Source organism: Ursus arctos, unplaced genomic scaffold, assembly GCF_023065955.2.
Source record: "Ursus arctos isolate Adak ecotype North America unplaced genomic scaffold, UrsArc2.0 scaffold_5, whole genome shotgun sequence".
Taxonomy (NCBI): domain Eukaryota; kingdom Metazoa; phylum Chordata; class Mammalia; order Carnivora; family Ursidae; genus Ursus; species Ursus arctos.
The window spans coordinates 39,602,994-39,630,429 of record NW_026623067.1 but is presented as its reverse complement, the minus strand read 5'-3'; the positions used below and the strand labels follow the sequence as shown (position 1 = coordinate 39,630,429).

The window sequence follows — 27,436 nt, the reverse complement described above, 5'->3', positions numbered from 1 at the left end:
CCTTCGACCATTTGTGTTCCTGTGCCTCCTGAAACAATTCTGAAACAATTCTGAAAACCGACGTTCCCTATAACTACATTTTAAAGTTGATATGTTACATGTTCATCATGAGGTTCATTTGGCTTCAAGATAATAATTACCAGCATAATGTAAATATTGGAAATGAAAAATTAAACTGTGACATCATTCTTTAAATAATACCTATTAATCTGTTATTATTTCTAATATTCCCTATGATTTGCCTTCACAGTGCTTTCCTTCAAAATCAAGGAATAGAAGAAACGCGTTTTGTTAAATACAAAAAATGCCTTAATTAATCATGAAAGGAAACTGAATTAAATTAGTAAAGGAAGTTTCCAGTTTGGGGAACCTGGACCTGGAGATTTTTATATTTGGCGCAACTGCCCCTTAGTAAGATTCGTGGAGTGAGGGGTATGCTTCCCAGAAAGGGAAGGATTATTACCAACACAGACACTTTCTCAGGCAAATCAGTTTTAGGAAAGAGTGCCTAGAGAAACTGAGCATCTGGAAGCCAATTCTCTAAAAATAATCCTTGGTGACCCCCTTGTAAAGTTTTGACCACCATCCTGGGAGGAATGAAGCAGAGTGGCCCGAAGGGGGCAGTGTTGGACAAGCTGACGGACTCCATCTCTGGCACTCTCCCTCAGGGCAGCGGAGAGAAAAGGCCAATTCCGACTAGATGCAGTGGGGAGCCCGGGTGGGGGCGGCCCAGCCCAGTTCTCTCCTGCGTGCATGTGTTCCACACCCTGAATTATTCATAGGAGACCGGCTCCCAGGAGAATGGAGGCTAGAAACCCTCCATCGTGTATCTACAATCAGGGCCTGGGACTGTAAACAGATGAAAACCTCTTTCTCTCTCTGCTTCAAGAACTGGGTTTAGGAAAGAAATTGAGGAGTGAAGTCATGCCTGAATCAACTGTGAGGATTTTTTATTTTCCTCTTAGGAAATGAAAACAATACTGAAATCTCAGTAATTTACAGCTTCAGCAGACAGTAAGCAAAGTGGCCAAAAGCTGCTGCTCTGGAATTAGACAGATGAGGGCTCGGATCTCTCCTCGGCAAGCCCACCTTTCCCAGCCTCTCCTCTCGGGCCATCCCATGGGAACCACATTTCCTTCCACAGAGGGCCGCCGTGAGGAGAAATGAGCCCGTGCAGGGAGAGGGCTCGGCACATGAATGGCATGTAGCAAGAGCTTAATAAGGACCAGTGATGATTGTGAAGATGATGATACAGCATTTGTCAGGCATGAGTGTTTCAAAACTTTCCATTCATGTCTGAAGAGGAAAAATCAGAGGTGAAAAACCAAGCCATTAAAACGTTTTAAGTTTTATAAGCCTAGGAGTTAGAAGCAGAAACAGCTGGATTGGGGGAGCTGGGAATCAGGGTGCTTCAATGTTACAGGCTTGCTCTGTTTCTGCACTTTGCTCCTGACCACCTCCCAGGCTTGAAAGTCCCACCCCAGTACTGATAAGAGGGTCTCTATGTCTAACTTAGTGTGTATGTGACAGCCATATCTATGTTGACTGTATGACAAGTCCACGAAGCCTCAGACAGAAAAGTAATGGCATTGCTCATTATATTTATCCTCTGTGAAACCTCAAAGTGTGGGGGTAAAGTAGTTGACCTAAAATTAGTAACTGGGACTAATTGCTGGGATATATGAAAAGTCAGGTTCAGAGTAAGACCCCCAGAGTTCTGCCTTATACAGGGAAAGGTAACAGGGACTAGTTCAGAGAGAGGCATGGAGACAACTTGGATAAGATATCGGTCCTTTCACCTGGCAGCTGTCCAGCCCCCAAATAGCTTTTGTGGCCAGTCCAAAAATAAGATCACATGAGAGGGGAGAAATAAATACGCAAGTGCTTGTCCTTGGGCTTTCTGCGGGTACACCAGCATCAGCCGCACTGGTGGGGGCCCAGAGAGGGTGGTCTCCCAGTATACTCCGCTGCGTCCCTCTTCAGGCTCTCCGGGGCTAGGAAAACAACCTGTATCAGGGCGGGTGTGGTGTGTGCTTTGCACTCAGCCCTTCTCTTAGGACTCCCTTGAGCTCCATTCACACCAGAGAGGGAGCAGGAAAGAGAGGACGAGTGAGCGGAACCAACAGCCTCAACTCCAGGGGAATGAGGGCATCGCCTCCTTTTGGTGAAGGACACTCCCTTCTGATGGAGAATGGGAACTCCCTTCCTCCCACAGTGGCCTGCCTGCAGCGCTCCTGCTAGCTCGGTGTGGACACTGTAGGCTGCTGCAGCTGCGTCACCCCGGAAAGAAAGTGCCTCAGAGCCAAAGCAAAGAGGTGAGTGCATCCCTTCCTCCGAGGGGCTCATTACTGCAGATGTTATGCTTGGCTTCATGCTCCTGTCCAGCACGAACGCTCTCCCCTGCCCTGCTTCTGCCTCTTCTCCTCCCTGATCTGGGACCATCGCAGGCTGGAGTCTCCATGATGGATGCTAGCTTCAAATACCTGTACTCTCTTCTCTCATTTAAGGCCAATTTGCTCCCAGAAAGAACTGGCTAGGACTAGTTCTTAGCGGGGAAGCAGGAAATGATTCCCACCAAGTGAATTATCTTTGCTGAGATCCAAGAAGATGTTTTCCAAGAAATCATTAGACAAATCCCATTATACTAGAGTTAATGCTTAGTTTTAAAAAGCCCTGAATGAAATAGGAAATAAAGGACGCCAGCTTATTCCTTATTATTGGGCAAAAGGGAAAAAACACACATGGGATGTGCAGAGCTTCCTCTCCCCTCAGCCCTTCCACACCTCGTCCTGACTTCTTATAACCCTGCAAAATATACTTAACAGATCCAAGAACTCATTTCTTTGGTTGAGAACAAGACGAATGACACAGAGGGTTTGGGGAGAGTTGTTCTGTAGCAGTCACAGGAAAAAGAAGACAAATTTCGCAGAGTCTTGGTTTCCCTTCCCAAGCACATGACAGGCACCTATGCCCGTTTGGGGATGTGTGCAGATCACTACCACTCTCACATGCCTAACGCTAATCCCATTACAGACTCCCCCCTTGACTATGGACCACAGATATCTATGCTAAGAAGTCAACAAAATGCGGGTGGGAGCAAGATAACTACACCAATGAATCAGGATGCTTTTAGTGACACTAGACTGGAACCCAGTTTGAAGAGACTTGGGCCAAAACAAGGAAATGTGTTTCCTCCTGTAAGTAAAAAGGCTTTGGCATGGTGGGATCTAGGGGCCCAGACGATGGCATCCTGACTCCGTCTCTCTCCATTTCTTGGCTCTGCAGCCCTGGGTCATTCTGTCCCGATGGCGGTGGTGAGATGGCCACCAGAGGCTCCAGGCTGATGCCCTCCTGGTACGGCCACCCTAGAAGAACAGGCGCTTCCCATTCCCGAGAGTCTAGAGTCACATCTCACTGAACCAGTGTGGGCCTTGTGCCCATCCCTGCCATGGGGGTGTAGTCATCCCCACCCAAAACCACATGGACTGAAAGCAACGAAGGGCTGGGTCCCCAGAGATAACCAGGGTGCTAGTCCTAGGAGAGGGGCCTGGATACAGGACAGCCACGGTCAATGCTGGCCACTCCATGTTGCTCTTTCTGTGATGGTCTGGATTAAGAGTTCAAGCTCCTCCAGCATAACTCCTGCCCCTCTCTTACAGTGCACATGAATTAGTGACAGAGAGTCTCATAATAAGGATAATTATTTGAAGTGACTAAAAGACCCCATGCATCTCATTCCTAGAGACCCCAGACTGTGGAGAAGCCACCAGAAGGCTTGTCTCTGGCTCAGTCCCTGGACAACTCACCACGCCGAGACCCACCCAGGCCCCCAACGTGCCTGTGCACACAAGGATCTCCCCTTCCCCCTCCCCCACCCCGGCCCACTTGTGTCCCCCTCTGCTCCACTGATGTGAACCCATCTTGCCTTTCAAGGGCCAGCCACAGTGCTGCCTCCCCTCTGAGGCCGTCCTGGGCCCGTCCAGCCTTTCTGCTCTCTCCCACCCTGAATCTAGACAGCAATGATGGCCACTAGTATGGTTTACTGTACCTTACTTTCTCTCCCAGCTTGTATTTTACATTCCTGGGGGGAATTAGATTACATCCCTAGCTCTCTCTGTGGTGTCTGATACATAGCAGGTGCCCAATTAAGTAACCGATAGGAATCCAGCCTCCCTGAATACCTGAGAGAGGATGACTCGGTGACCTGAAGTCCTATATTTTTATCTTAAAAGTAATATGGTAACTATAGCAGACATAGATTGAGCTTGAACTCTGTGCTGCCCTCATGAGCATTATCTCAGGTAACCCTCACCATGACTCTACAAGTACTGCCATTATCCCCATTTAACGTATGGGGAAACCGAGTCTCAGAAACTGAGTCACTTGTCCCATATCATACAGCTAGTAAGCGGTGACATGGGAGTTGGAACCCATGCACGCCTGCCATCTCATTTCCTATTAAACTTGTCACTGACATGTTTATCAGGGGAGCTTCGGGCTGCCTGATTTTAAAGACCAAGGAACACCGGTGACTGGCCAAAGGGCATGAGTCAGCTTGGATATTTTGGACCCATCCTCTGCCAGTGGGGCTCCCAGTGCCTTTATAGGGGGGTCCTTCTTAGACTGTATCCAGGGCTGAGGAGACACTCACCTACCCCAAAGCCAAAAAGAAAGTCAGGGGCACATGGATTTCCTTAAATAAGATACCTCTGGGGCTCTGCAGAGAGTGAGGTACTTTTTCTATTAAATTTCAGGAAATGTTAGCTGGAAAGTGGGCTTTAGAATTTAAGCTTGCACTTCTGGCCGCCCATCACTACGTAGGTGGCCCTGACATTTCCACCTTCAGAAGGTAGCTTGCAGGATCTGGAAAGCAACCAAATTCTGATCTCAAAGGAAACCAAAATCTTGAGAAAATGGTGAGTATTTTTTGTACTGCCTGTGCCTCAAGCATCCAGCCGCTGGCCTTTTGTCTGATGCTGTCACCTGTGGGGTCACCAAAGCACTTGCTTTGAGGGTATGTGGTTTCCTTGATGCACACTGACCTATTCATATGGGTTAGCATCTTCTCAAGAGCAGAGCCTCCTGGGCTGATGTCATTAATCCTCACAACATCCCATGGGAGGGTCGGAGAGCGAGCGCTCTCACAACTGAGGCACGGCGAGACTGCGTCAGGTCCCAGATTACACAGAGGCCGAGAGGGGCCTGGACTGGGGCTAGCAGAGCTCTGAGGCCTCAGGGTCCAAGCCTGCTCATTTCTCAAGTTCATTGTAGAAAACCGTTAAAGACAAAAGAATTACACATAGGCTAAGTAAAATTCTTTAGCTAAGTCTTTAAGAGAACCACTGTTAGACCCAACAGAAATGAAACTATACGTTCACACAAAAACTACACACATCTCTACACAAATAGCCACAGCAGCATTATTCGTTATGGCCTGAACAGGGAAACAAGCCCCATGGCCGCGAGCTGAGGAATGGCTACGTAAAATGTGGCGTGTCCCTACAATGAAATACTACTCAGCAAGAACTAGGAATCAACTTCCGATGCATGCTAGAACACTGATGAGCCTCGAAGACATTATGCTTTTCAAGGGGAAAAAGCCCATACTGCAGGACTCCATTTCTATGAAATGGCCCAAACAGGCAATTCTCTAGAGACAGAAAGCAGATAAGTGGCTGCCTAGGCCTGGCAGGAAGGGGGAATGGGGAGTGATTGCTACTGTGTATGGGGTTGCTTTTACAGGATGACAAAAATGTTCTAAAATTAGTGGTGATGGTTGCACAACCATATGAATACACTGAAACCACTTAACTGTTTACTTTAAATGGGTGAACTGTATGGCATGTGAATTCTATCTCAAGCTTGTTTCAAAACCCAAGCCATGGCAAATGAAATAATGAACCCAGTGACAGGGCTTCAGTGAAGGATGTGGTCTCACCCGTGGGCTCTGATAAGCTCAGGTCATCTCCCGCAGAGCCCGGCCACAGGTCACCCCGACTATCCAAGGGGCAGGAACATAGATGGAAAAGACGGGATCCTTTGATTTCTCCACAGAGACTACATGAGGAGGAGTTCTGACCCCCTCCTTCCTGTGTAGATTATTTACAATTGTATGGATTCGATGTCACTATTCTGTCTTCATTTCTGGGTTTCAAGTCAGGCTTCAAAAAGCATTCTCCGTTCTAAGATTATAAATCTTGCAGAACTTAACTAATGTTTTCCTCTAAGGTTTGTCTTCTTACATTTAAATACTCAACTGAGGATCCAGGTTGTTTTTGTTTGTTTTGCCAAATAGATAGCCGGTTATTAAATCAGGAGTTTTAAATTTGGGGTTACAATGGACTTGGGATACCTTGTAACTTCCAGGAATTACATATAAAAAAAAATGTGTGTGTGTGTGTGTGTGTGTGTGTGTGTGTGTTCATTTGGGGGGGGTTACAGATCACATTCTCAGGGGTTTTGCGACTCAGAGAAAAACCACTGAACTCTCTACATTTCATAACCTGGGGTCCAGGTAGACTACGCATGTACGTTCCAGTGCACGAGGCCGAATCCAAGCAAAGAGGACAATTAAACAATTACAGGGGAGGCCTGAGAGATTACTTCTGTGGCAAGTTCTCTGTCACGTGTCTAGCGAGAGTTGCACCACCTTTTGGTTTGATGGTTTACTGAGGCAGAGGACAAGAGGTGACTCTCACGGGCTCTCCCTGGGCTTAGAAAACTTTATGTTTTTATTCCTCTGCTGACAAACCAGCAGAGCTAAATCATTTTGGGGCCCTCTTGTCACAAAGAATTTGAGGAGGCTTATGGTCCTAAATATAAATAAATGGTCAAGTGGAAATGAAAATGCCATGACAAAGAAGGTGGCAGACCTTTTGTGTGTGTGTGTGTGTGTGTGTGTGTGTGTGTGTGTGTAGATTCATATATTCACATACTAAATATATATGCAACACCCCCTGTGTGCCAGGCATGGTCTAGACTGGGGTTCTCAAAGTGTGGTCCCCAGACCAGCAATTTCACTATCACCTGGATATTTGTTAGATGTGCAGATCTCCAGGCCCACCCCAGACCTCCTGAATTAGAAACTTTGGAGTTGGGGCCCAGCAATCTGTGTCTTAATAAACCCTCCAGGTGATTCTGATTCATATCCATGTTTGAGAACCACTGGTCTAGAGACATCTAGGGATGTAATGGTGAAAAGACCGAGGAAATCCCTGCTTTCCTCATGGAGCTGACATTCCAGTGTGTGTGGTAGGGGAGACAGGACACAAACAAGTAAACAAGTAACTGAATATGATAATGTTCCAATGGCAGTATAGTCTATGAAGGAAAATAAAGCAGGGGGATATGAAGGACAGTGATGGGGGCTGATTTAGAGCCAGTAGTCAGGGAAGACGCAATCTGAAATGAGATAAGAATGATAAGCTATAGCTGGCAGGGCAAAGAGGGGCAGAAAATAAATGTGTACACTTTAGGTAGAGGGAATAGCAGATGCAAAGGTCCTGAGGCAGGACTACGTTTGGCCTAGACGAGTAGTATGACTGGAACCCAACAGTGAGCAAGGAGTTCGTAGCAGGGTGGACTTAGGGAAGCAGGTGGTAGTAGCAAGCTTATTAGCTTTTGTTCTTAGAACAAGACAAAGGCAACGGACAGTTTTGAACAAATAGGGACATGATCGGATTTACCTTTCAGCAGGATCCTTCTGAAATGAACTATAGAGGGTTAGAGTAGAAGCGGGAAAATCAGTTAGGAGCATACTCCAATAACCCAGGAATACTTGTGCTTGGATGGACTAGACCAATGTGCAAAAATTATTAAGGGAAGATTATTATTAATAAGATTATTAAGGGGAAAATAAACAACAGTGCAAACACTGTGCCTAGTAAATTGTTTTTGAGCATGTTCACATTCAGATGGATGGAGCCAGTTTCCCCCAAAGATTCCAGGAAAAAAAAAAGTTAACAGTAGTTATCTCTGGGGAGAGGAGATTAGTGAGGGTCATTTTATAGCCTTCCGTATGTCATGCATTTTTGTCACATGTGTGAAGCATTACTTTTATTTAAAGGTAAAATATTTTAAAATAAATATTGAAAAATTGAGATCGAGGAAAACATAGAATAGGGAAGGGGTGATCAATATCAGAGAGAGGAAGCCCACCCCACGTGGGTTAGAGTCCTTTCCAAGCACTGGCCCCTGAGGTCGCCGGAGAGGCACACCGACCGTGGGGTGAACTCCTGTTTTTGGATTACGATGGGATCAGGCTATTACCCACTTGAGCACCACCGGGGCCTGTTTCTGTCCTGCAGCTCTGGTGATGTTTGTGGCTTTCGGGTCTCCTAGGGCAACTAATACAATTTCCTGTGAATGTCTGCTGCGTTTCTCTCTGCCCTGTTTGTCAAATCGCTTCCCGACATCCTGGCAGTTGGTTCACCATGAGGCCAGCATGCCCTTCATTTAATTGCATGATTTGGCATAAACAGAAGGAAATACTTTGCTAGGGGAGAGAGTATAATGCAGCATCTGACTTCTCCTGTCAGCTGATTAGGATTTGTCGTGTCCCAACAAGGTCAAATGAAATTAGAAAGAAAATGCAGTGCGTCTGGTGTATGTTCAAATAACTGCATCATTTATGCAAACGGGACAAACGAAGGGGGAAATTTTAAAGCAAATACTGACTAGCAGCCTCAAGCGTCAAGGCACAAGAAGCCACCGCTTATATGTTACGCTTGCAGACGAAGAATATTTACTGGGGGGCATTCTGAGTTCTGCTGATTCTGTCGTGCTCTGGTTCTGCTGTCACACTGGTGAAACTAACCAGTGACGTCTGAGTGTCAGACACACCGAGCACAAAGTAAGTAAAAGCACAGTTATGCCACATGCTACCTTTATCACCTGCTACGGCTCTTAGGAGAGGTTTGGAGCCACTTTCTCTAACAGCAACCGCTCCAGTGCTCCACTGTGAGTCAGTCTCTTAGGATGCGGAAGGAAAAATCTCACCTCCGGAACCAGCCACATTTTAGGTGCGGATGAGTCTGGCGACAGCCACACCTCCGTGGATAAACCTACTAGGCTTCTCCTAGGGTCTCTGTGGGTCCTGCAAATCTGTTATGTTCTTCTCTTCCCAGACCCACCCTCTGCAGTGCCAGGAGGCCCGCATACAGGTTGTAACCATTGCAGAGATGGCTTTACAAGTGGTCCAAGAGCTCTGAGGGAAGAGACGGGTTCTGTTACATGGTCTGTAGAGGATCTGGCATCTAGGGGATGCTTAATGAGCAGCCCCACCAGCTATTATTTGCATAGACTGGTTCCTGGCCCAGAGCTGGAGGGCAAGTCCGAGGCCAGACTTTCAGGCGAGGCAACCCCCAAGTCCCCTCCCATGCTGAATAACAAGCCAGAAAGCATTGACATGATCACGTCCCCTGAGTCAAAACATCCAAATGCATATTATTTAAAAGATAAATCGAGATGCCTGACGTGAAAGTTGAAGTAAATGTGAAATTTGGGAGATGTTAAGGTGACATTTTCGAAAATTCAATATTGAGGGGAATTTTATTTTAGTAAATACTTTAAGGAAACGAGGATTCATTATTTCCCAGTGTTTGGACAGTAACATTGCCAAATACCAGATCTGCAGTAAGGAAATTAGTTTACGTCAATAGCTAGGGATTATATTTACCTAAAAGCTATGTAGGGTTTTGTTTTGTTTTGTTTTGAACAGCATTTCACAACTGGATGTCATGGACAAACAAAACTAAAATAGTGACTTACAGGTGCATTACCTGTTTTCGAGGTGCTTTCACACACTTGGGCCCACTGGATCGTCACAATACGGCTGCCGGCTTGCAGGGGAGATGCGGATAGTGGAGTCTCATTCCTCTCCTGTAGGAAGGAGGGACCAGGGAGCCCTGAGGAGCTGAGCTGCCCAGAAGGGCCAACCAGACCGTGTGGGCAGGTTCAAGGGCATGACCCTGAGCTAGGGACACCTGTTTTTAGTCACGGCAAGGGCTTTAATTAGGGGTACAGCCCGGGTGAGACTCTGAGCTGCATCTCTGTCCTCAGAATTTTTGGTCTGCTAATAAATGGGCTTAATTTCCTAATAGAGTGCTCTTTAACTTTAAAATCTATCATTCCATATGCTGGAAAGTTAACGTGCACACTGGTTGTAGCGTAATACTTCCTCAATATTGAGAAGATGATTGAAATATTTTGACCTCTCTGTGCTTCAGAAGGCCCGTTGGCAATGTGCAGATCCTCAGGAAGATTATTATCTTTTAAAGCATATTATGAGTGCCTTTCAATACGTGGACATGGCAGTTCATGGAGGTTCCAGTTAATAAAATTTGGTGATATCAACTTTTTCTGTACTTTTCAAGTCCCTTTCAGGAGAGCTGCAGCTCACACATTATTAGAGTTAAGTAATGTTTGTGCTTCTAGTTCTCTGTCCCAGGGGATGCCCAGGGGATGTGCTTCTCTGGACCCCTCCCTGCAGAAGGGACAAAAATGGCTCCCTGGATGCTACCTTCAGAACGCATCAGATGCGACATGATGCGTTGGAGAACAGGCTCCCACCTCCACCTTCCAAGGGGAAGTGGAGAACAGAGCCTATTTCTAGTTCTCACAGGTCAATCTGTACCTGTCTATCTGAATCATCAGGTGGGTAGGCTTAGACACACACACACACACACACACACACACGCATGCACACACACACACACACACACACACACACACACACGCATGCACGCACACACACCCCTCCCAGGCTCAAATGCCTACATAAGGAGGAGGGACTCTTCATCAGTTATAGGAAACTATTAATCATGTTTCCATTTAGTCTCTTCAAAGATACCTCCTGATCTGTATCCTTTTAATCCAATTTCCAGCTTCACTCCCTACCTTCTAGCCAAAGAGTTATTTGTACAGGCAGCTTCCTCCCTTCCTCACCCTGTCCTGGCCAGTGGCATAAAGATAATGCCCAAGGTCTTTTAGTGAAATCCCCGCCCCTGCAGTTGGGCTCACCTGAGGATTTGTTAGCCTAGCTCTGCAGTGACAGGCTTGATCACTGGTAAGGAAGGACAGAAATGCTCGCTCTGCAGCCCCTTCCAACCCTAGCCGGGATGGCCATTGCCTTGAATGGTTCTGCAACATGCCCTTTGCAAAGCTTGGCTCTAGGAATGGCACAGACAGGCACACACACACTCTGCCACACACAGACACCTACACCCTGTGCAGGGATGCCAGATGACAGAACAGAAAAGGACTCTTTCATCCAGCAGCTTTCTGATTCCAGAGGAGCGTCTCTGAGCCACGACCTGCTGTTTCCCTGGCGACTGAGACTTCCAAATAAACAGGATTCTGTTCAGACAGGCCAGTAGTCCATTCGGCTCAGCCATTTGCCCCAAGACAAACCACGCTAAAATAACACCCAGGGTAGTTGCTGCTGCTGTCTGCTGTCTCTGCCTCTCTTCCCTGCTGGCCAAGAGCTCTGCGTTCCTGGGCCCGCTGCTGGCTGTCAGAACTGGGGGCACGTAGAGCTTTGTGTATGTCCCTGTGGGTGGGGTCTGGGTGGGCTGGTCCCCTCTGCTGATCAACAAGGCCAGAGAGAGACCTAGAGGCTGACATTCTCGGCCCCCTAGCCAGCCTCCCTGCTTCCCACACAGCCCCGCGGGACTGGTAGCCGGCTCTGTGGCATGGTGTCTGGAGGCGGACCAGCAACCTGATGTGCATGCCACGGCCCGTCCCCTCTCCCCACACAGAGCTGCAGCAACCGAGAAGTTCAGAGAGCTGGCGGCGTGGGGCTGCTCGGGAAGCAGTGGCGGCACAGTGACAGTGACATAGAGCAGGCGACACCCGGTGGATTGCCTTTCCCCTTGGACGAAGAGGCACAGTCCTCAGCCTACAAGTTTTTCAGGTAAGAATCTGAGTATGTGTGCTAGGGAACAAAGAGCAGCTTATATGCAGAGCTGAGGGGTGTGTGTGTGTGTGTGTGTGTGTGTGTGTGCATGTCCAAGTGCAAGGACAACAATGACACGGAGGTGGAAAAAGAATTGGGAAAAGTTAAGGCAGTAGGATGTTTTAAGCAGATGCCACAGGAACCAGCTCTCCTGCAAGGGAACACCGGCCGCTCACCTCCGGCCGGGCTTAAACCGGCTGCAGACTGCTCTGGGGGAAGGGCTTGCTCATGGCACCGGCAGGTAAAAATAGCACCTAGAGTTTAGAGACTGTAAAAATAATCACGCACCATGCTGCCCAGCACCTTCCTCCCTCCACTGACAGGCTGGTGAGGACTGGAGGGGGCAGAATGTTCTCCTTTACTCAAGTGCTGGATGTGGCCCTTTGGGTTCAGGAGAAGCCAAAATCTGGGGCTTTAGTGAGTCTGGCTGGCACACTGCCCCTCTTGGGGAGCCTGGACATTCAGCTGCCTCAGGAAGTCTGTTCCCTGGGGGTGGGGGGGCACCTCAGATTTTATCAACATTTGGGTACGAGAGTCAGGCTGAAATACTGGATTAGCTGAATGTGATAGGATAGGCTGGTATTCTGACGGCCCACCCAGCCACCTGTATTATTCCTTACCTTCCTTCTGATCTTCTTTGAAAATCACAGCCTCCTCTCTGTACCCTTGCAGACAGGCACCCGCAGAGAAGGCTAGAGAATGGCTAGCCACACCCACATCACGATTACATGCCCAAAGTATGCGAGGCTTCTAGAGAGGAGCACTTGACAAATTCAGACCTCCAGGTCTGGGGTGGAATTCAGGCATTCAATCAAGGCTCCATTTTTCAGAGACCCTAGAGGAACCCACCTTATCTGGGTACTTGGGTCCAAGAGCCCCCTCTGTGACTCGGCAGAATGCAAACACTCTGTGCTTTCTCCAGCTATTTCAATCCACCCCCACTCTTCTGCATTCTTTTCTGCTTGGGCACTTTCCCTTTCATTCCCTACAGGGATGTGATTGTTGATGATTTAGCTCTCCGCACACCAGTGGGAGACACAAGCCTCCGGCAGAGGACAAGCCGGGTGCTACGTGGGGCTCAGCCAGCCTGATGGGGGCAAAGGGTTGACAAGAAATGAGCCTGGCTTTGCAAAGCGGTGTCCAGTGAAGCCCTGGCCAGCCGGGTACTGGGGCTGTCTGGGTGAATGAGTGTGGATTTTGGTGGAGACTGTGATTCACAGTCACAAATTCCCTTTTCCTTTGTTTTCTTTGTGTTGGTCATTGAGGGCTTCCAAGGAAAGTCCCCTTTTGAGATTGTGTATCTGACAGCAAGATCATCCAATTGCTGCCGAGCGTGGCTGGTGAACACTGGACACTTTCTTCTGTTGACCCTGCCTTTTTTAGTATGAGTAAATGGATCTGCAAATGAGGTACTTCATCAAAAGCGAAGTTAATACACAAAAAATTAAGGGAGGAAACACTGAGTTTCTTGCGAACTGCCTCCAAGTCTGGTGTGCAGACATACATGTATGGCTGGCCTGATCGCAAACAGGACTTGCGGAGGCACTGTCTGCTTGGGTCGATGGGGTGACATCACAGGCCAGTAGCGTCAACTGTGATGATTGTACTTGCAGTGGTGACAGGAGACGGACATCACATGCTCATCTACCCTTAGTTAAGGGATGCCTGATCCCAGGACAGAGGGTGTGCTCAGGGGCTCTGCTGACACGCATTCTGCGGCTCCTGAGCCAATGAGGGAGGATCATGGCGTACCAGGCCTGCTGCGCCGGCTGCTAGCAATGCGGGGTGGTGCAGAGGGGAAGGCACACCCCTTCCGCTTCATCAAATAGGTGTTGCTTGGCGAATGCAATACTCCTTGATCTAAGCTACTAGAAAAATAATCTGCAGTCATTTGTGCCACAGACATACCCTGTTTTAGGTAAATCTAACACCTACACATGACCCAAATTACAGGCAAATGAGTTCTTTTCCTTAAAAAAGGATCCGCTAATCAACAAACGTTCACCAGGTACTGACAAGGTGTCCCATCTCAAGGTACCACTGGGTCAAGCCCACTCAACCACAGGGAAGGGAGGGCACCTACCTGGCTGGGCAGGTAACAGAGAATGGGCCTGGGCCGACAGGATGTCCAACTCAGCTGCGAGGCAGAAGCCACGGTATGGGGCCAAGGACAAGCATCTGGGCCAGTGGCCTAGAGGGAGAGAAGAGGGAGGAAGGCAACAGTAATTGTCTGATTCCTAAATATCACTACTTAAGAGAGGCAGCCTAACATAGTGGCCAAGCACATAGATTCTGCAGCTGAGCTCCCTGGGGTTTGAATTCAGACTGTGCCATTTATCAGTCCCATGGCCTTGTGCCAAATTGCACCATCTGTAAAATGGGGTAATAAAGTACCATCCTTGTTGCTGAAAGGATTAAATGAGTCATGCTCTTAGCACAGTGCCTGGCTTATAGCAAGTATTATGTGAGTATCTGCTATTACTATTACTGAAATGTGGGTCTGAAAAGGCTGTCCACGAGTCCATTTGTTCCGAAGTCCAAAGTGAGACTCTCTGAGTGACCACTAAGGCCACCTTTGGGGCAGCATGGAGGTGCTTTGGCTCTGGTGTGGAGTTTTGCTTGCATCTTGGAGCATTCAGAAATCGGAGGGCTTCTCTGCTGGTTGCTAGTGTTTCCTGAGCCCTTACTGCGCCAGGTACTCCGCCTGGCTTTACGCACAGGTGCTCAAGGCCACCTCTCCAACTTTGTCCAAGGAGCGCTAACGAGGGGGCAGGTGTGAGAGGCACGCCCTCCTTGCGCCAGGGCGATGTAGATGTAGCTGCTCCTTCAGACAAGACTCATCTCTGTCTCTTCAGGATCTGTGGTTTGCAAACTTTCACACGCATAAGAATCACTGGCGAGCTTGTGTAAAAAATCAGGTACCCAGGTCCTGCCCACAGAAGTCCTGATTTAGCCAGGCTCCCGAGGGCCCCAGGAGTCTGCATATCCTGGGTGGGGCCCAGGTGATTCTGACTTTGGTCCACAGGCCACAGCTGAAATCTGACCATGGCTCTGGTTCTTTTCTCCTTGCTACTGTGAATGAAAACAGAGTAATTTGATCTCAGTCGGTGACAATCACCCTCTTCCTCATCATCACCTGCTTCCAGAATGACCATTTTCCTGGGACTAGCCCCCCACTGGCAGTAAGGTGGACGACACCACACCCACTACATTCTGAGTTACTACGTGCCCGGCACAGCGGCAAGCCCTTCATGCTCGTCGCTCACTCAGTCTTCACAGCCATCCCATCGGTCAGGTGCGGTCATCATCCACCTGTCACAAGGGAGGGGAGAGTCCCCGCTGCTAGTAAACGGCGGATCTGGGGTATGAACACGGGAAGAGCCGATTACCAGAGCAGCAGCACGTAACCTCTAGGCCAGGTGACAAATGGGGTTTTAGCTGCTTGTCAGTTCAGCCTTTCCCTTCTTGCTCTTGGGTGTCTTTCTCTGGTTCACACTTCTCTCCTGTCCACTTCCGTTCCCAGGCTCCCACATAACTTCCTCAGAAGGAAGCCCTGTGCTTCCCTACTTTTTCCTCCTTCAATAAATCCAAAAGGATTGGGGCAATGGACAGGTGGAAGACAGGTGTTATGAGTTGAACTATGTCCTCTCCTTACATTCGTATATTGAAGTCCTAACCCCCAGAATATCAGAATGTGACTTATTTGGAAATGTCTTTAAAGAGGAAATCAAGTCTAAATGAGGTCATTAGGGTGGGCCCTAATCCAGGATGACTGGCGTCCTTACAAAAAGGGGAAATTGGGACACAGAGACACATCTAGAGGGATGATGACATGAAGACACAGGGAAAAGAGGGCCATCCCCGAGTGACGGACAGAGTCCTGGAATAGATCCCTCCCTCAAGACTCAGAAGGAGCCAGCAGCCATCTACAAGACAAGAAAGGCCTGGAACAGCTCTTTCCCTCACTAGTCTCAGAAGGAACCTTGGTTTTGGACTTCAGGCAATACACTTCTGTTGTTTGAGCCGCAGTCTGTGGTACCTGCTGTGGGAGCCCTAGCAGACTACTACAGTGCGAACCAGAGTCCTACATTCCCCCCACAGGCCCCGAGTTTGGGGTGATCTGGTTTGAGGCCAACACATTATACCAAGCTATGACAACATTCTCTTTTCTTTATCTCACGACTGTTCTTCTGTTGGCTTCAACATTGTTCATGGGAGTCACAGGTAGGTCGAAGAAGGAATGAATAGCAAGGATGAGGAGGGAGGAGGGAAGGGAAAGCAAAGAAACAAAGAGGCAGGAAGAGGAAAAGGAGAGAGAGTGGGGACTGGGGTGGGGGATACTTGAGGGTTATGCATGCCCACGCCAGGTCCATTCCACTCCCCTGTGGGAGGCCACCTGTGTGCTGGGGAGCATGTTGAACACTGGGGTACAACGGAGCCTGGAATGGACGGTCCCTACCTTCAGGAAAGTAGGAGGCCAGATAGGGACATGGACCTCAACCATGCAGTACTTCTCCTGAGTGTCTCAGGAAAGCAAATGCACTTCCCGGCCCAGTCAGGGGTTCTGGAAAAGCTTTGGTGAGTTCGTGATGCCTGGGTTGAGATGTAGGGGACTGAGAAGGGTCCACTGGGTGAGGGATGAATGTTTCAGATGGAGGGAAGAGTACTGCCAAGGTCACATGGGATGAGGAAGTGTAGCATTGCCAAGGAGTAGAGGAAAGGCCAGCATGGCTGGAATGCGGGGAAGAAGAAAGAGGAGCTAGCCAGAGCTCAAGGCCCAGGAGGGGGCCAGACCATGGCAGCCATGTTAACAATTTAGGTCCTTCAAATGAGAACCACAAAAGGCCAGAGAAGGAAGCAATTCTTTATAGGGCAAACTCCTTTCAACAAAGGGAATGCTGGGATAGAGATGCTGACGGTGTGGTTTAGCAGTGGGTCCACCCTGAAGCCAGATATCAGGCTTTTTGAGCTCCCAAACTTGGGGTTGGTTGCACTGCCTCTAGGGACTGAAGTTCTAGGACACTTCCTACAAATTGTAGCCGTGGTCGACCCTCAACAGAGCACGTTCCAGGTGTTCGTCACGGTCCCACTGGAAAGGGTCAAATAGGGACAGTTCTCTCCTGTCAGCAAGGTTAAGTAGCAAGCTGGGCACCTCAGATGGGCTGACCAGGCAGCCCCCTGTTTGGCATCCTTTGGAGGACAAAGAGAGACCTCGGAATATAACCTCTCTGCTTGCGTACTTTGCCTGAAGCAACAGGAGCAGGCATGCATTCCAGAGGCTAATGATTCAGTGGGCCTGCGGAGAATGGCAGAGATCCACATTGTGAAAGGGAAAGAAGTAAGGGCAGGAAGCCCAGAAAGACCCCTAAGGCTATCAGGGGTGAGAGTGGGCAGAGAAGCGTCTGAAAGGAGTAGGGCAAAGCCAAATGTTACCTTATGCGTGAGTGCCTGGGCGCAGCAGCAAGCAGGGCCTGGAGCCGGCGAGCTCCAGCTTGGGGCCTGCAGCCCTCCCAGATGCGGGAGTGGCCCCGCTACCACAACACACACCATCCCCATCACTGGGACACTTCTCATCCACAATCCACATGGGTACAACTATGGCCATGCCTTCACCGTATGCCCCGCCTGCCACAAAAAGAACTCTCTTCCTTTTTCTTTCTGAAGAGGGACTGGATTTGGCTAAGCAAGGATGAGTTCTTGGAGCAAGCGGAGCACACTTTGGAGAAGAGAGGTGATTTTCAGGAAGGTGAGTAAGCAGCCCGAGGCCTCTTGGGGAGCAAGATCCCCTGACTCTGCTCCTCTCATATCTCCCACCCACTCCAGCCCCACTGACCTCTTTCCAGTTCCTCTGTGGTGCCATGTCCTTGCCTGCCTCTCGGACTTTAAGACTGCTGTTCCATCTGCCTGGAATGCTCTACCCTGTTCTCCCCACAGCCAATCTTTTTACCCTCGGGCCTCACCTCTCTTGGGAACTCCCCAAAGAGGCCTTCTTTCCCATCTCTCCCTCTCATGGCACTTGTCCCAATCTTTACTTTTCTTGTCAATTTTTAAAAAACTTACTATTGCCCATCCTCCCCACTGGAATGTGAGCCTCATGAGGGCAGGATCTCATCCATCTCGTTTCGTGCTGTATCCCTGGGACAGAGCCTAGCTACAGAGCAGGTGCTCAGTAAATACTGACCCAATGAATGAATGAGTGAACCATTCAGTCTTGGAGTGGGAAAGCCAAGCCCAAGGCCAGCAGTGGCATCTCTCACTCCCTGTTGCTCCTCATAGCTCTAGAAAGGGGTGCATCACATCTGAAAGCAAAGCTGACAGGTTTGCATCAAGCGCCTCGGACCTTGACTTAGGGGAACACACCCCTCACGGGTCCCCATGCTATATGCCACCAACTCTGGCTTAGTCAGCCTAGTCTCCTCTGAGAACTCACTTTGGTTGCCCGGAAAACTCCAGCTTAGTTGTATTATTCATGCTTAGAGATGAATAACGTCTTTTGGCTGATGGGCATCAAAGGCAAGTAAGTGATGCCAGGCACCTAGAAGGGAGACATTGATCCAGTGTGTTCCGGGCCTCGCACCCATGGAGGCAGCTGGAACAGAGCAGCTCTGCCTTCACCATCAGTCAGATGGGAACAGAAGCAGTTTGCATTGATTAATCAATGTGTGCAAAGTGCTGCACCAACACCTCTGGGGACTTAAAGAACCTCTAGAAAATGAGACTCTTCTTGTCCTTCCTCGGGATCTCTGTCAGAGTTTAGAAATGGCAATGGGGGAGAGCTGAGATGAAGGCTCCAGTCACTCCCTGGAGCCCACAAACAGAGCAAGTCTGCAGCCCAGAGAACATTCCCCAGTTCACAGTCAAGGGCTGGGTCGGCCCAGGCTTCTTGGCCTTCAGTGATAAGGAATTTAAGTTATAGGAGCAAGCACAAAATCTTCACTCAGGTGGCCATTCTCCCCAGCTGGTCCTGGATGACTTTGCAGAGAGCTCTGGAAGCAGAGTTCTAAGTTCCTTGGAAAGAGAGTAAACAGAGAAGCCCAAGATTCATCTCACAGCTCCAATTCTGACACACTGCTCTCATTACCCTTTCATTAGCTCAGAGTGATAGTCTGTGGTGCCTAATGGTAGGGGAGCAAAATGGTCAAGGGCGTGGACTCTGGGGTAGGGCTGGCTTTGAATTCTGGCTCTGACTCTCAACAGATGCATGGCCCTGGCCAAGTTACACAACTTCTCCATTTCTGTAAAACAGAACAGGGTCACCTGTTTCCTTGGGGTTGTTGCCGGGAGTACGGGAGTTAATAGAGGCGAAGTCAATTCTGGGTTACATTATCAATGTTAGGTGCTGTTCTCTCGTAGGGTTGGGTTAAGACTTTAGTGAGACAGTCGTGTAAAGCCCCAAAAATGTTTTAGGATGTAACACACAGCACAGTATTTGCCCAATAAAATAGTAATTATTGTTACTTGACAAGACTTCAATCTGGCTAAGGCTTTTTTAGAAGCCTTTGTAAGAATTTATTTGATGTAAAAAGAAACCGATCCTGGGACATGAAGGTCATCTGCTGTCCTGCTGTTCCTCCATCATTTTTCTGTTTTGTTTGTTTGTTTCAAGGGACGATTATCACCCTATGCTTTCTCAGCACCTAAAATCCTCGTGTCAGGAACCTAGAACTAGCCAAGGAAGCAACAGCGTCCTTGAAGAGTTGAAGCATGGAATAGATACAGGCTACTTGTTCAGCACTTTTAGGCTGCGGGCGTTTCCCACAAACGATTAAAGGCATCAGCTTCAGCAGGCGCCTTCTGCTCAATTCACAAAAGGGCTTTGGGACTCTCGTGCGTCCAGGGCAGGAGGTTCCTCACAAATTCTGCTCTAGGGCCCTGGTCTGGGACTTTGAGCTTAAGCCATTTGAAAATCCAACTGCTGGGATGAAAGCGACAGGCTGGTGTAGGCTGGACTGGCCGGGCTTTTGCATTCAGGCTGTCTGCTGCTCCGCCCCTCCCTCCTGAGTGACCTTGCGTAAGGAACTGGTCCTTTTTATGCTTTGGGCTCCTTCTCTACAAGAGCTGCCTCTAGAGAGTGGGTTGGAGGTTAAGCGTGGTGTGTAGGGCTCCAGCTGTCTCTCTCTCTACTCCTTCCTCTGCGGCCTTCCTGACCATCACATAGCTGTGGATATGGAAAAAACCCAGCGGCGATCAATATGTTAAAGGCTTGCCAATACTCTCTTGCACCAGGTGACCATGAGCACATCACTTGGCTTCTGGAGCAGCACAGAGAGATGGATTACGGGAAGGGGTCCAGGTCATGGTCTGAAGGAGGGGATGCTGGCAGCCCCCACACTCAGCTCAGCCCATCCTTGCACCATAGGGGCCAGGCCCACATTATGGATTTTCAGCCTGCTGCTCCCCTGGGATGTAAGACTTCTCACGAAGGCCTGAAGATTGATGGTCTTCCTTAAAGGAGGGACCCCTTCCCGACCCATTCTGACCTTCCCCAGATGCCTCTCCACCTCCCACTAAGGCCCGAGGATTTAACACGCAGCTGGTTCAGGGTGGATCCAAATGGAGGCAGCGCACATGGGGGGAAAGCGTTTCCAAGGCGATGTCCGAGTTGTCTCTAGTGACCTGTTGACCTGACCCTCCCTGCCTTACACTGCCCTAGAACTAAGCCAAGCCTTTGGAGGGCGGATACACCTTAGGATGTCTGGCCGGGGCCCTACTGTGGTGGGAGGTTCGGATCCCACGCTGGGACGGGCCCTGGGGAAGGTCAGGGGGAGGGTGAGCCAAAGCAGGCTTCATTGCCTCTGTTACCTCCTGGCCTTTCCTTCTTCTGATGGAACGGCAGTCAGATGTGGGCTGTGGAGGCCCCTGTTTTAGCGATTGTAAAGAACATCTGTTCAAAAGAGCTCTCAACGTGTCTTATTGTAGGATGGGAGCACAGCCTCAACTGGCTACGTTAAAGTCTTTTTATACTGCAGATCAAGAGAAAGACCTCTGGTGACTAATTAGGAGTCCTACATTCGTCAGAATATAACAGCCCCAAAGTCAGTGTTTCCCCGGAGTCAAGGTCCCTTTCTCTTCCTGGCCAGTCCCACATCCTGCTGGGCCTGCGTTGGCCGCTCATGTTTCTCATTATCTCTCCCCCATCCTCTTTAAAGGCTTCTCACTCCACCCAGGGGTTTTATTTTTAAACTTGCACAGTAATGCTAGGGCTGAGCAGGACACACTGCCCACATTCCCGGGAAACTGGGCTGCCTGGAAAAGCATCCCCCTTTTCGGAGACTTCCTTCCTCCCTCCCCTCCTTTCATATTTATTAGGCACCTTCTCTAGGAGGGGCTCTGCCAGAGGACATGACAACAAAGGGAAAGATACAGTCCCTGCCCTCGGGGAGCTTACATTCTAACAGGGCAGGGAACGTCGGGGACAGGCAGACTGAACACATACACACACACACACACACACACACACACCAAGTACGCCAACAAATAAGTACATGAAATAAATAGAAAATTGTTCAGATCTATGTTATAAAAGGGACAAACAGGCACTGGAACAAGAGAAGCTGTTACAAATTAGGTTGACAGGGAAAGCCTCTCTAAGGTGGTGGCACAAAAGAGAAGGCCAGAAGAATGAGGGGCGTCATGCATATAAAGAGTAAGGCCAAGAATATTCTTTGTGGAAGGAAGAATATGGGGTAAGGTCCTGAGGTGAGCAAGTGCTTGGTGTATTCTAGAATTCCAACAGAAGGCCAGAATACTTCAAGCACCGTGGATAAGGGGGAGAAGTGCTCAAAATGGAGAAGCGTGCAAAGAACAGATCACGCGGAGATGTGGAGTCATGTCGAAAGTTAGGGCTTGTGTCTGAGGGCAGTGGAAAGCCACTGGGGATTAGAATTAGGAAGTGACATGCAATGATTGACATTTTAAGATGCTTATCAGGTCATGAGTGGAGAACAGACCCTAAGAGGGGTAGGCCGGGCATGAGTTAGGAGGCCTCAGAGTCGTGCAGAAAGGAGATGATGGTGGCTAGGTTGGAGCCAGGCAGTGTCACAGCTAGAAACAGGCGGGCTCTTCCAAGAATTAGCCTGCCACTGGACATTCTCCTTCCAAAGAGTCCTAAGTATCCCACATTCAGAAGACAGAATAGAACACCAACCCCCAAAGTCAGAGGTGGTCAGAATAAGCAATAAGAGTTTAGATGTCCTATTGCCTATAACTAGCCAGATTTATTAGGTTTCCAAACCCAATTAAGTAAGATCGCTGTCCAACATTGGTTCCCACAATGTTCTGAACGGTGCATACAGGTTCCTTTACACCATGGCGGCTCTCTCTGTCCTTTACAGCTTTGGCTTGGATATGAGGCCAAATGGCTTTGACTGGGTGATCTCAACTACACACAAAATTCAAAGGTGACTTTATATGCCTGAGGGACCCAAAGAGTGGTCTCTGCTGTCCAAGAGAAACATAACTGTTTATACTCTTTGAAAGAAAGGAAAAGGAAAACAAAACATAATAGCAATATAGCCGTTCTACATACAGTAATAATAATAACAGCATGACTTGTGCACCTCAAGACACTTTACTTGTAACTCACTGAATCCTCCATGAGACCGATGAGGCAGGTACCACTCTTAGTCCTGTTCACCGGTGATGGAGCTAAGGCTTAGGGGGCAGTGATGGCTGCTGGTATAAGTGGCAGAGTCAGGGCTCTCGGACTGATTGGCCCCAAATGGCTGAATGAACTCCTAACGACCAGGGCTCAGGGCTGCCTGCTCTGTGACTCCTCTGTTTTAAAAACTGCACTGAAAGAGGCTGGAAGGAGATCATCCAAAATGTGAGTGGAGGAGGGATATCAGTAAATTTTCTTTTTTGTTTTTATTTTCTTTTCTAACGTTAGGAATACATAACGCCTGGTACATAGTGGATACTCAAAAACTGTTTACTGAAATTGTTGGGTTAATGAGTATGCGTTACTTAAAATTATCTTTACATCATTACTATATTTCATTATAGGAAACGTAGGCAATACCAGAAAAGAAATTTACCCATTATCTGGAGATAATCACTATTAAAATATTGGTGATATTGATATCTTTCTAGCCCTTTTCCTGTGTTTCTGCCTGTCCATCTCTATCTACCTACCAGTCTGTCTATGCATTTAGATAATATGTGTGGTAAAACAAAAATGGGATCACACAGTATTTATATAGACTTTTAACTTACTTTTTCACTTAGTGGTATATCATGGGCATTCTCCATTCCATTTTATATTCTTTTAAAAAAAATTCTTCACAGGGGCAGTGCATTCCCCTAGAATTTATTTAATGAGCCCTCTATGACTGGATATTCAGTTTGTAGTACTAATATCAATAATGCTTATTGAACTTCCTTCTGATAACATTTATGCATATCTATATTACTATTAAAGAGGAAATGACAATGTATTGAAATACGAAAGGGAGAAAGACTCTTCTCTAGGGGGCTCTTTGGGGTAGGCCAGCTAGCGTATTTCTGGCATCTGCCCTTCAGAATCAGAGCGGAGGAGATGTCATTTACAATACTCTCCATTTTCCCAGTCTTGTCATTACTCACCTCTCAAGTATGTTTTTGGTGCCACTGTGTCGCAATGCAGGTTGGTTAAGAAAAATCCCGGTTGCGGCTACAATGTGGGCCCTGCAGTCGGGCAGCTGGCTGTACGTTCCAATCCTACCCCTCACCAACAGTGCGACTCCAGGAAGTTCATTTTTCTGAGCCTTAGTTTCTTCATGTGTAAGTGGCATACACCCCAGAGGATGCGATGAGGTGAATCACGCAAAGCTCTCTTGAGCATCTGCCCAGCCTAGAACGAGTGCTCAAAAAATAATGGTTTCTATCCTCATGAAAATAGAGGAAGACTTTTCTCACAGGTTCAGTGCTTTGGAAAACTCCAGCCCAACCTACGGTGCAGCGTCCAAGTAAAATGAACTTAAAAAAAAAAAATCATTCAACATACCCTCTGGCTATATTATTATCCTTTTACTCTTTGTGTGTGTGTCTGTGTGTGTGTGTGTAAGACTAAATTAAAAAACAATTAACTTTTTTCCCCCTTCCTTGCCAAGAACCAGGTTTGTTGGATTAGAGATATATTTAAATTCTGTTGTTCACAGCTGCATTTAGCATTTAGCCAGCTGTGTTTTATAAATGTCTACCCTAAAATAAAAACAAAGCAGGAAAAAAAAAAGCAGGACTGTCTACAGCAATCCTAAACTGCTCTCAGTTTTATATAACAAAACAGAAAATATCTAACCCTTAAAACACAGACCACAGAAAGAACCACCCTGACTCAGATACGGTACATTATTAAGACAGATCCACTGGTGGCACATAGTAGGTGCTCACTGAACCTTGCTGAATATACTTCTTGAATATATGTTTTCCTTACAGACAGCAAGCTGTTGAGAAATAAATCAGGATATTCATTACATCTAAATACTGTCAGAGCCTGTGTGGAAGGGCAGAAGAAGATGATGGATAATTGAATGAACAGATGCTTTTTGAGTTTGTAAATGGAGTGTTTGGGAAACTTTATCCTCCTAATTCATGACTCTTGAAATATGTTTATGATCCTGGTGGAACTGTGTAGGGCTTTCTCTAAACTGCCATCAGGGAGAGCACAAAATGATAAAGCACTTCTGATGGCCAGGACAACTTTTTCCATTTTTGTCTCACTCTGGGCAATGCTCGGCAAAATCTTAATGTGGGTGTAAGAGTGTATCCTCAATATCAAAATGACTCTAGAGATCATGGGTAACACGTGTGATTGTAAGGCAACCCACCGTTGGGTCAAGATATTAATTATAAAGCAAACCCCTAAGGCCAAAGAACTGTGAGGCACCCCATAATTTCCAAATAAATAACGGGCAGCGGTAGAGCTGCCAGCAACCACTGCTCTGGGCTACTTCTCCCTTCATACACTTTGCTGGTATTGGTTGACTGCCCTCTGTGCATAAGAGCTCATGCTGTGGGCGATTCGAAGATAGCATGTGTCCTTTGCTCTCATACATAAGCTTGCAGAGGGGATAGACAAGCTACCAGCTCGATGGAATCCTAGAAAGAATGAACTAATTGCTAGGCGAAGCATTCCATGGGTCCTGGAAGGAAGGAATGGCCCTACTTACTGGAGATACCATGGAAGGCTTTGCAATAGAGGTAGCATTCGAAAGAGGCCTTGAAGGATGAGAAGAGTTGTAATTAGCAGCCATCGGAGGGGAAGCGCCTTCCGGGCTGAGGGAACAGCCTAAACCAACCATGAAGGCTTGAGGGTCCCTGGCATGCAACAAGGAGAGAGAGCACCACAGACTGATGAGATGGGGAAGGATGCAGGATTGAAGAGGGGGCTTTTCAGACCAGATGTGGAGTCACTGAAATGCTTTGCCACAGACTTTCGGCCTTGCTGTCTAGGAGCAATGGAAGGTTTCTGGTAACAGAGGCAATGGTGCATTCTGATCCTCCTCCAGAAGAAAGACCTCAGTAATAGCATAAGAAGCGACTGGAACAACAGAGCTTGGAGGCAGGAGGCCAACCCTGCAGCTCTGTCTGCCATTTTCCACCTGTTGAATCTTTGGAGTTTTGCACAGTGTGGACCAGTGCCAGCTTCCCCCTTGAATGCTGTGATCCTGGCCTTGGGCCTGTCTCCTGTGGCTTCTCTGAGAGAACTGTCTTACACTGTGGATCTCTGAGAACGTGGGGCGTCCCCCAGGGTAGCTCCCTCTGTTCACTTCTCTCTTCAGGTTCCAGGCTGTTCTCCCTTGAACATCCCACCTTTCCCCTCTGCTCTGACTCTCCCACACCTGCCTCCAGCTCTGACCTCTCCGCAGAGGCCTACTTTCACTGCCTGTCCCACCCTCAGCTCCATACGGATGGGTGACTTGTTTCAGAAGCAGCACATGCCATAGGGAGCTCACATCTGCTCTGTAGAGTGGGGTTCTCCTGGTTATGTCCCCTCAGTCAGTAAACAGCCTCCCTATTCCTGTCTTCATCCTGCGCACCCACACCCTGAGTTATGTGATGATTCCTACATTGAGTTCCTGTCATGTGCCAAATCCTTCTCATTGTTCGCCCCGGTGATTTTGGACCCATCATCTCCCTTCTACTCTCATGGCTCTAGTTTAGGACCTCTTATTTCCATTCAGCAACCACTGATGGAGCACCAGGGACCGTGTAGAGGATACAACAGTGCAGAGGAAGCACGTGGCCCCTGCCCTTGACCAGCGTGCAGTCCAGTGAAGATGAGCAGTAAGCAAGGACTTGAAGACTGATGAATTTTTCAGGGATGGAAACCTCAGCTCTGCCTCTGCCTTGCCCTCTCCCATCACCAACATTTTCCTATAAAATGTTACCAGAAGCATCTTCCAAATTCCCTTCTCAAAAATGTCCACTGGCTCCCCAGTGCTTGTAGATAAAAGTCGAAACTCTTCAGAACAACATCAAGGTCCTCCATGATCTGACTCCAAACGAGTGTGAGGCGACCCTGTGCGTCCTGCACACCCCACTGCCCAGCCGCTCCCGGGCCCCCTGTGGGGAGAAGACTACCTCTACGTCCCAGGCCTGGGCCCCTGATCCCACATCCACATGCACGAAGTCTGTCTGTCCTTGCGGCTGAGCAGCCACAGCTTCCGGACCCTGTCTTCCCCGGGCTCTCATGCTCCCATCCTGCCGCTTACCGCACTCTGTCTCATGGATGATTTGACTTCTCACCCTCCATCAAGCACAGGGAGTTGGTCTTATTCATTCTGAATAATCCTAACAACAAAAACCATAGCTAAAACTGAGATGCTTTCCGTATGCCGGGAGCTGTATGCTTCACTCATGTTACCTCGTTGCATCCTTAGAGCGAGCACGTGGGGTGGGCACCATGCCTGGTCTCCTCGTGCAGGGAAATTGACTTTCTGGATATAAATCCAGGAATCCTGACTACAGAGCCCATGCCTTTGACCACCTTTATTCCTCTACTGTGTTTTGTCAGGTCACTTACACTTAGAAGGGTGGCTCGATTAAGTACACAGAGACGGTGACCGCCAAAGCAGTGAAGCTCAAGGTCACCGTGCCAATCATACCGAGAAATGACAAATGCAGAATGGTTAGTGGCCGTGTCTTCTCTTGTGCCCATTAACTAGGAAATAGAGGAGATTTTCAGAGGAAAGTTTTTTCGACTGATGCAGGGGCAAAGGACTGGATAGCAGCTAGTTGCATCCTGATTGGTTTAATCTGATTTGATTTGGGTGGTCACACACCCCTCTCGCACAGCCCTGTCACACCAGATACCCAGAGCAGAGCACTTTCCTCTCACGCAGTCACCGGCCTCTCTGCCTGAGCCTGTGACGAGATGTTTAACAAGGGCAACAGCCTCTCCCCAACGCACTGGACTGGACCTGTCTGTTTCCTTAAGGCAAGAGGTGTGGAGCCCCAGCCCTCCCCAGGGGCCTGCCCTGCTCTGCTCCAGACAGACCTGCC

The 27,436-nt window shown here is 48.4% G+C and overlaps 1 protein-coding gene across 5 annotated transcripts in view; it reads left to right on the top strand.

The window, feature by feature from the left end:
* The first annotated feature begins 2,170 nt into the window (after window positions 1-2,170).
* Window positions 2,171-27,436, top strand: part of FGF1 (fibroblast growth factor 1) — a 94,166-nt gene continuing 68,900 nt past the window's right edge. The window contains exons 1-2 of one of the 5 annotated variants that reach the window (XM_026499028.4): window positions 2,171-2,315; window positions 11,757-11,911. The gene's annotated coding sequence lies outside the window, so the exon portion shown is untranslated. Of the gene's footprint in view, window positions 2,316-11,461; window positions 11,541-11,756; window positions 11,912-17,617; window positions 17,700-27,436 lie in introns of those variants that run through there. The other 4 variants (XM_044384194.3, XM_044384193.3, XM_048220733.2 and 1 more) reach the window with 4 other exon arrangements.